The following is a 10,154-nucleotide window of genomic DNA, read 5'->3' as shown; positions in this document are numbered from 1 at the left end:
GGGGGGGGGGGGGTCCCAGGGCAAGTCAGAGGCGCTGAGAGCAGTAGCTGGTGGTGGGAGGCCAGGGTCTGGGCAGGACTGAGGGGGTGGGGGGCAGGTGGTGCAGGGGTCTCCAGGGGCTGCTCGGAGAAGAACATGGTGGACCAGTGAGGATCCCCGGCTTCTCTCTGCTCCAAGGGCCGGGCAGAGGCCAGGCAGCAGCCTGAGGGCTCGCCACACTCAGCCCTACACCAGCACAGGGGTGGACGGCCCCAGGCAGGAGAGCTGTTTATCGAGAACAAATATGGGTGTCGGGGTTTATAGGTTATGGCTTTATAAAGAAAATCCTGGGTCTCTGTGTGCCTGCGTGAGCGTGTGTGTGCACCCACCAGACTGGGGTGGGCGGTGAGGGTGAGGTCAGCCAGCAGCACACCTTCCTGAAGTTCAGAATACAGTCCAAACCAGTGCCCTCCTGGGTGTGGGGCAGAGCACACCCGTGCTGGTAGCCGGCTGCAAAGACAGCCGGCCCGCTGTCCCCACCGCACTCAGGCCCCCCCCATGCAGCTTTGCCGTCCTCCCATCAAGCAGGTCTACTTGCCCCACTCCAAACCAGGGCCAGCCTCGTGTCCAGCCTTGACCGTTAGGATGCGGGAAGGGTTGCCTTATGAGCTCCAGACCTCGGAGGCCACAGCAACCCCCTTGCCCTTGGGAGCCCCGAGGGCGGCTGCCCCACAAGCCGTCGGATTAGCCAGCTGGAGGGCAAGAGACCACAGGAGGGGCCCCTCGACAGCCACCCCGGCCACCCTGGCCACAGACCGTGAGCAGGCACGTGACAGGAGCATTACAGACACAGTCTGGGGCGGCTTCCTTCCTGGTCCCCGCGGAGACGCCAGTGGCAGGGGACGTGGCTCTCTGGGGGCGAGGAGGCCGGCCCGGGGCCCCTGCCGCTGCCCCACCTGGCCGACCAGCACGTGCTCGCCTCACGGTGTGTCACACACTCATCTGAGGGCTTGTCGGGGGTTGAATCGCCCCCGCCCGAAACAATGTGCCCAGCCCTAACCCTCAGTACCTGTGAATGGCGCCTTATTTGGAAAAAAAGACTTTGCTGATGTACTCAAGTTAAAGTGAGGCCTTATTGCCACACTAATCCCCAGAACCTATGAATATATTAGGTTACATGGCAGGGGGATTAAGGCTGCAGATGGAATTAAAGCCGTTAATCAGCTGACCTTAAAACAGGATTATCCTGGATGATCCTGTGGGCCCAGTGTCTCCACAACAGTCTTTTCTTGGGGGGGGGGGGCGGGCAGAGGAGCCCAGAGACACGGAGAAAGACGCCCGGTGGGAAAAGCAAAGTGTCTCTGGATGTTGCCAGATGTCCCCCAAGGGCAAAATCACCCCTAGAGAGACCCCTGCCCTGGTCTGACACATTGGCAGGAGCCCACGCTGTCCACAAGCCCAGTGCCACGTGGGGCTCTGCTGGGGGGGGGGCAGGAACACAGAGGGGTGCACGGTGAGGCACCCTGAGAGTCCAGGGCTGCAGGAAGCCCTCCTGCCCTCCCTCTGAGGGCCCTGGAGGGCAAGGGGCCTGGGAGAGCAGACTGTCGCAGAAGGGGGGACACGACGCCCCACTGAGCCCCAAGATACTCAGGAAAAGCTGGACTCTGGGAAGCAGCATCCCTGCAAAGCCTCCTAGCGGTTCTCAGACCAGAAGGGGGGCTCGGCTTCCACAGCCCAGGTTCCAGGACCCCCAGGATGAGGGTGCAGGCAGGGGCTCGCTCCGGCCTCCACGAAGAGCTGTCTGGCGTCACGTGGCTCCTGGCCAAACGCAGGAACTCAGCATCACCGACGCACCTGCTGTGTTTTGGGGACGCATGATCCTACGGCAGTGATGAGGACACCCACCCTCACGACAAGGGGAGCTGACATTTCGAGCGCGCACCGTGTGCTCACACTGTGCTCAGTGCTCTGCAAGGCACGTGGGTTTTCTGTCGCCACTTGAAAAGCCACCCCAAACTCCCTCCACGCATGACTTTGGCTTAAGAACCTGCCGTTTGGGCGGGGCTCAGCGACCACACGCATCTCTGCTCCAGACGCCATCCCCGGGACAGCTCGGCCAGGCTGAGGACCTGCTTCCGAGGGCCTTGGTTCCTCCCCCACCTCCCCATGGCCTCGCACCACGTGGGCCGCACGGTGGCTGGCCCCAGCGTCACTGCCGTGTTGGCCAAGGGAAAAGCCTGCCAGGTTCCAGGGAAGGGGCAGGCCCCACGCAACAGGAGGAGTGCACACGGGTGGGGGTCTCTGCCAGCATCCTCAGAGACACACCCTACTCACGCCGGGTCATCCTGCTGTGACCCTCACGCGCCCCCCCCCCATGCAGACAGTGATCCTGGAGAGGAAATGAGGACGCGGCGAGGTCAGTCACTCGTCCGAGAGGCCACATGTGATGTGGAGCCTGGAGCTGCACCCAGACCACCTGTCCCCAGAGGTGGGATAGGACACGGTTGGCACTGCCCTTGGATCTCTCTCTGGGGACTTCATCCACCTGCATGATTTAGCCAAGGGGGGGGGCCCGGGCTGGTGTTCGGGGGATGGCCAGCGTCCAGCAGCAGACTGGGACCTGTGATCCAGCAGCCACTGCCTCCCTTGGCATCCAGCCTCACCTGCTGTAGCTCACCCCAGGACACGCCAAAAGTCTGCCAAACACCCTGCTAAAATCCAGACATTTCAGGGTCACACGGGTGTGGTGGCAGGACAGCCCCGAGGACACCAGGTCCCACTCTCCACGACTTGTGAGTATGTCACACTGTAAGGCAAAAGGGACTTGCAAGAGATTGTTCAACGAAGGCTCTTCCGTGGGAGACTGTCCTGGATGACGGGGTGGGGACTGTCCCATCACAAGGAGGTGTGAAGGGTCAGTCCTGGAAGGGGAGGAGGCCGCAGAAGTTGGGGGGGGGGAGCGGAGCCAAGGATCAGGGCAGAGGCCAGAAACCACACCGGGGTGGGGGGAGTGGATTCTCCCCAGAGCCTCCGGAAGGAACCAGCCCACATGTGGACCCAGAACCGGGAGAAGCAAGGGGGCTGCTCTGAGCCACAAAGTCCCTGCTGATTAGTTGGGCAGCAGGGAACCCGACTGCGGGGACTGCTTCCTCTCTGGACACCCTCGCGCATCGTTTTAGGTGCCCGAGAACGTTGCCCAAGGCCCGCATGTCCCAGTGGTCTGTGGGCTCCATGCCCTGTGCCCTTGTGGAAACGGAAACCCGCCTTGGTCGTCCCTTTTCCCCTGGGTCCCCAGCCTTGTCTCCCAGCCGGCGCTGTGGGGGCAGGGGCACGAGGACACCCCCTGGTCTGAGGGGAGCAGCTGGGATGGGAAGGAATCGGGGCGAAGACGGAGCCAGCCGTCCAACCCTGCCCTCCTCGTGTCCTCTGCGGCAGGACAGTGGCCTGCCCTCCTTCCATCACCCCTCCCCGAGCCTCCTGCATCCACCCCCCTCCCCCACCAGGCCACCTGCAGTCCACCGGCCCCACAGCCCCACCCACGACCTGCTGACCTTTGTGGACAGCAGGGACTCTCTTGTTTGTAGGTCACACTTCAAATTTAAATTTAATTTTTTTTAAAGATTTTATTTATTTATTTGACAGAGAGACAGCCAAAGAGAGGGAACACAAGCAAGGGGAGTGGGAGAGGGAGGAGCAGGCTTCCCACCGAGGAGGGAGCTGGATGCGGGTCTTGATCCCAGAACGCTGGGATCATGACCTGAGCCTAAGGCAGACACTAAACGACCGAGCCACCCAGGTGCCCCCCAATTTAAATTTTAATCTGCATTTAATTACCGTCATTATCCACATGTGTGTGCGTGCCCTCAGAAAGGAAGTGTAAGCGGTACCAAGGAACGAGATGAACGGTGGGGTCGCCCCAGCACCCCCGTCCCTCAGCCTACCCCTCCGAGTTCCTAAGACCCGCCTCGGGGTTGGCAGAGATGACCAGCACGGCCCGGCAGGGGCCCCTCCCCTGAATGCGGCTCTCTTTCCTACTATTCGGTGGCCCCCCAAAAACGTGTCCGTCAGGGATATGGACTTTATCTGGAAAAAGGGCTGCTGTGATGTAATTCTGTTATGACCCTAGACTAGGGTGGGCCCCAAATCCAGGGACAAATGTCCTTATAAGAGACACGCAGAGGGGACAGCACGTGCTGGCCAGGCAGAGATGGGCGGTGGCCACGGGCCTAGGACACCAGGTGCACCAGAGGCAGCAACAGCCTGCAGCCTCCGGATCTCAGACTTCCGGCCCCAGAACAGGGAGGATAGGCTCCTGGGGTCTTCAGTCCCGGGGTCCCGGAGACTTGTTTCGACTGCCCGCCCCAGCCTCCGGGAGAGAGGGGGAGAGGGGTGAGGGGCACTGGTGGAGTCTGTGTGACCGGTACACAGGTCTGCCCTGGACGTTCCTGCAACTTCTCTACCGTTCTTGAAAGTTTTGATTAGAAAGCGCTGGGGGGGGGGGCCACCTGGGTGGCTCAGGCTGTGAAGCGTCTGCCTTCTGCTCGGGGCCACGATCCAGGATCGAGTCCCACATTAGGCTCCCTGCTCAGCGGGAAGTCGGCTTCTCCCTCTGCCGCTGCCACTCCCCCTGCTTGTGCTCTCTCTGTCTCTCTCTCTGTCTCCCAGATAAATAAATAAGTAAATAAATCTTTAAAAAAAATTAAAAGTAAAAATTAGAAATGTTGGGAAAACCCTGAAATGTTAAAGAAATGAAAATCTCTCTCCCCACCCCCACTCACTGAACTCTGAATGTTTAATGTCCCCTGCTGCCTGGGCGGAGGGCGTCTCGCTCCTCCCCAGGCGGGGGCTGGGGTCCCCCGCCCACTGTCTACCCTCAGCGACGCCTTCCTCTCTTGCTCCCAGAGCCCGGAGTGCCTCCCCGGCCTGCCTGACCCCCACTGTGTCACCCGCAGAGGCTCCAGCATCCCTGGCCTTTTGAGGCCTTCCCAAAAGGACCTTTGTCTCCCTGCAGTGTGTCCAATGGACGTTCTTGGAGACAGATGTCAGGGCGACCTCCTTCTGCCCCAGCAGTGCCCCTACGAAAGCCCCCAAGCAGGGCAGGGCCCTTTGCGTCCTGGTCTTTACTGCTGCCTGGAACAGGCCAGACCCTCAGCACGCCCACTGTCCCCACCGTCCCACCTGCTACTGAGCAGGTGAGTGAGTGAGGGGCGACTCCAGCCGTGGCCCAGGCAGTCACCCGGGGCCCAGCGAGGCTTTGGTGCCCAGGGTCCCCTCCCAGTCTTCCCGGCGAGTCCCCGTCTCCGGCAGCACAAATACCGCCCCTCATGTCACAGCTGGTGCTATCCAGGCTGAAGGGACGTGACCGAGCCCCAGCTGGAGGCTGGCCTCCCGCCCAGGGCCCCTCCAAGCCCGCAGGCCTCTGCCGAGTGCCACTCTGGCCCTGTTCCGTTTTCTCGCAGGATGACCTGGAAGCAGGTGCAGAAGCCTCAGCGCCAGGCGCATGGCTTCCCGCTGAGCGAGCTTGGCCTCGCCCCTGCACTTCCACTGAGACACCCGCCTGGGTGGTCCCAGCAGGAGGGAGGCAGCGCACTCTCTCGCAGAGTGCCTGCAAGAAGTCCGCACGCCTCCCCCATCCCCCGGGGTTATTGTCATTCCGGTGACCACCTGGCGTTAGACATTTCCTCCGGAACAAAGTCCGCCTGGGCCACACCCGCCGACACCCTCCACGTCTCCCGAGCCCCCAGGGAGGTGGGGGGAGGGGCTGGGTGTCAGAGGAAGCCCAGCAGAGCGAAGGTCAGAGATCAGGGTGAATCCATGAGCCAGAAGCTGCACGAGGCAGGAAGGACCCTCCCCTGGACCCTCCAGAGGGAGCCAGGCCCCGCAGACACGTGATCTCAGACCTGTGGCCTCCAGATCCGAGAGAGAAGGCATTTCCGTTGTGTGACTCCCCCAGTTTGCAGCGGCCCCAGGAAACAAACACGGCACCCCAACCTGCCTCACCCCAGCGTCCCCCACTCGAGAAACGGGCCACTCCTTCCTGGTTGCTGAGGCCAGTAAGACCCCCTCAATGCCCTCCTTTGTTCCTCTGTCCCTCGCCCCTCCCCGTAGGGACACCTCGTGCTTCACCTGTAGATGGATGCCGACCCGTGGGTCAAGGACAGGGTCACTGTGGGAGCACGCCTGACATGGGGAGGATGAGAAGCGCCCATCCACCGCCCCCAANCAAGCCCCCCACCCCCCCGACCTGGGCTTGCAACCTTCCCAGCCAGCCCCCTCTCCTTAGGGAGACTGAGCAGTCCCGGACCCGCCGTCTGCAAGCTGGGGCCTGGGAAAGCCCGCAGCGTGATGCAGTCCCCGGGAGCCAGCATAACTCCCAGTCCCAGTGCAGAGAAGGTGGGGTGAGGCGCCCCAGCTGTGCGCTGACCTTTCCTGCACCTCACGCCCTGGCCTGCTGCAGGTGCACCTGTGTCTCTCCGTGGCACCTGGCAGGACACACAGCAGGCCAGCTGCAAGCAGCCGCATCCCAGGGCCCAGAACAGCAGCAGCATTGGGTGCCCCAGCCGGGCCTGGAATGAGGGCGTGTGCAGCACAGACCTTGGGCATGGGAGGCCCACACCATATGGTCATTGCATGTGTCCCCAGCCCCACCCCGGCCCGGAGCGTGGTGGGAGGACCCAGTGGCCACTGCCAGCAGTCGTAGCCGCTGGTCTCCGCCTCGTGGAACGATGTTGCTGAGGCAGAGTGATGCTGGCCACGGCCACAGTGACCCTTCGGTTTGCTCTCCGCTCAGACCGAGAGAGATGCCCAGGAAAGCAGGCCGGCACGGCAGAGGGTGTCGCAAAGGGTCACCTCACCCAAACTGAGGGCTGGCCTCTGCCCGGCCCCTGGGAGGGACGCAGGCCCGGAGCGCCCTGTCCAGTAGGAGTGCTGGCTGCCTGGACCCGGCCATTTGGAGTCCACGTGCAGCTCACGCTGCGGCTTCGGGCCACATGGCATCCCCTCCACCTTGGGAGGGGCTGGACGCCAGCAGCCCCCACAGCCCTGTAAAGACTGGACACCAAGGCGGGAGCCCCCTGGTTAGCAGGGCCCGGTGCGTGCTGTCACACATTGGGGCTAGGGAGCCGACTCTGTGGCCTCACGGGGACAACCCCAGAGATGGCTGTTTGGGGACCCCCTGGGCCTCCCCTGTGCTCTTCCCCTGGGTGATGTTAACCCGTGTCCCTTCCCTGCAGTAAACTCTGACAGTGAGAACAACAGTTCTCAGGGAGTTCGGGGGTCCTCCCATGGGGTTGTCCAACCTGAGGGGGTCTCGGGGACCCTGGACTGGCCCTAGGGGTCAGACGTGGGGGGGTCTCGGGGACCCCAGACTGGCCGTGGGTGTCAGACGTGGGGGGTCTCAGGGACCCCAGACTGGCTGTGGATATCAGACATTAGGGGGTCTCAGGGACCCCAGGCTGGCTGTGGGGGTCAGACGTGGGGGGTCTTGGGGACCCCAGGCTGGCTGTGGATATCAGACATTAGGGGGTCTCAGGGACCCCAGGCTGGCCGTGGATGTCAGACATGAGGGGGTCTCAGGGACCCTGGAGTTGCTGTGGGGGTCAGATGTGGGGGGTCTCCAGGACCCTGGACTGGCCGTGGGTGTCAGAAGCAGGGGTCCTGTGTGCACTGGGCCCCCCCAACATCACAGTTGGCAGCCTCTCACAGAACAACTGACACGAACTGCCCCTCAAACTCTTGGGCACCCTCTCTGCTTGGTCTCTGCATCCCAGTCGGGAGAATGGCACCCAGCCCAGAGCATCCGCTTGAGTGAAAGAGCTGGATGGATGTGAGGGTAGGGGAGAAGCCTGGGGTGCCTTCCAGATTCCAGGAACCTCATCAGGCCAGAGACAGACAGCAGGGCTGGGGCTGGGCTGAACCCCCTCTGCCCATGCCCAGCCCCCGTGCTGCCCCTGGAGAAGCTTTCGTGGTGGGCTTGAGCCGCATATCACCTCCTGTCAGGTCTGAACGGACAGCGGGTCTTCCCCAGGCTGTGGGGGCCCCCTGCTCCTGCTCTGTCAGGATCCCAGGACCTGTCAGGGCCGCTGGGATCCTGATCACATCCTGATCACTGGGGCCCAGATCACACGGGCTGCTGGGCTGTCCACACATACCTCCCACGTGTGGTCCAGCAGCTCCCATGCCACACCGTCCGCACGGACACTCCTCACCTCACACGGTCCCTTCCCTCACCTCCTGACGCTGTGTCCTGCACTTGAGAACTCCGCCTCCTCCTGCCCAGGCTGATCCAGCCGCCATGCCCATCACCCAGTGGCCACCCTGCACATACGTGGTCCTGCCCGCCCGCCGGCTCCTCTCTGCCCCGGCCGTGTTCTTGACGCCTGTGGGGGGCCCTGGGCCCTGAGCCCTGACTGTCACACCTCTGACTCTTTTCTGTCTGATGCCACGCGGGGCCATGCAGAGCTCCACAAGCCCCTCGAGGGCCAGCTGACTGGGGTGGACGCCCCAGAGTCCCCAGCTCAGCCCCGTCCTGCTCTGGCCCCAGCGGCCCCCATGGAGCGCCCCGAAGGACACACCCCGCCCAGCCGCCAAGCAGCCTAGCAGCCAGGATAAACCCGGACGGCTCTGCCAGAACCATTGTTGCTTGAACAACAACACACAGGCCGTCCCCCGAGTTCACCCTCTGACAGAGCCCCCCAGGGTTACCCCCAGAGCTGGAGGTGCCAGGAGCCAGCCCCGGGGACACCGCAGCCCCCGGCGAGGCCCAGCACACCCCGCCTGTGTTCCGGTCTCCCCAAGGCCGTCACGGGTGAAGAACGATTGTATTTCTCAGGTGAGTAACATTGGTTATTAAATTCTCTGGGCTGGCCATTTGCCACCGCTGCCGGTCTCTCCCCGGTGGGCAGAGAATCTATCTGAGGTGCTTACGAAGACAGTAATTGAAACACCCCAGGGGCTAGACCCAGCCAGCCCAAGAACAGCCTCCGAGGACAAAGGCCAGGTTCCAGCCCTGCGGAGGCCTGCGGGCTGTAGGTTCCAGCCATCCAGGACAACGGGCGAAGGGCAAAGGGCGAAGGGTGACGGGCGGACAACAGGGCGCAGGTCCCCATCTGCACTTCTCCTGGAACTTCTGTCCGGACGTCAGAGCCCGGGCCTCACCATCCTGCTCTGGCCCTGGAGGTGCCAAGAGTCAGGGGCTCCCTGCCCCAGCGGCCCTGCCAGCAGGAGAGAGAGCAAGGTGTTTGTTCCCTGGCACCTGGAGCCCCCATCCAGCCGCAGCTCCTGCCAGGCCATTCCCTCCTGCCCTCCCGGCCCGTGTCTCTGTTCCAGCACCTGTTCCCTCCCCTCTGCCCGAAGGAGATCCCCCGGCGCTTCCCGTGACGCCTGTCTCCTGGCCACCATCTTTCTCGCCCTCGTCCAAGTGCCCCCACTAACCGGTGACTGTCCCCAATCCTAGGATGTGCATCCTACAGATGAGGAAACTAAAACCCAGATTGAGGTCATTCACCCAGAAAATGTCAGGTGTGACCTCAACACTGTGCTCCGAGCCACTGCACCTGCAGGCAGGAGAACCTGAGCTCCAGCCCGTCCCGGGCCTGCCTGGCACTCCCGGGAGTCGGGAGTCGTGGTGGGATGCGCCCCCCACACCTGGGGCCCGTCTTCATCAGGATGCGGGGCGTGGCCTCACGGTCCTTGGGGAGGCTCCCAAGTGGCCGCTGAGATAAGCAGTCCGATGGCCCAGCTGTTGCCATGGAAAAGCTCGCAGCACACAGGCTGCCTGGCAGCCTGACCATCCACTCCCCCAGGACCCCACCAGGCTGCTGGCCCAGCACCCAGAGTGTGTGTGTGGCAAGGAGCTGCTTGCGGTGGGAGCCTCCCCCGGGAGGGGCAGACAGCGCTGCTCCCCCGCCCCCACGTTTGTCGGGGCCACTGTAGCCTCTGTGCGGATACAGGGGCTCTCTCTGTCTGCCACCTCCCACCCCCTTTCTGCTAATGGCACCTCAGCCTGCTTGGAGGAAGCCCCCCCCCCCCCGTGACTACAGTCCCAGGGGCCCCACTCACCCCTTGGCCAAACCCAGGTCTGGCCAGTCAGTGTGCGCCCTTCCCCAACGCCCCCACCCGGTCCGTGACTGGGGCAGGTAAACTTAGTCAAACCAGTGGTGCTCCTGGGTCCATGC

Source organism: Ailuropoda melanoleuca, chromosome 12 (genome assembly GCF_002007445.2).
Source record: "Ailuropoda melanoleuca isolate Jingjing chromosome 12, ASM200744v2, whole genome shotgun sequence".
Classification (NCBI taxonomy): domain Eukaryota; kingdom Metazoa; phylum Chordata; class Mammalia; order Carnivora; family Ursidae; genus Ailuropoda; species Ailuropoda melanoleuca.
The sequence above is the reverse complement of the archived record's forward strand: the minus strand, read 5'-3'. Positions refer to the sequence as shown.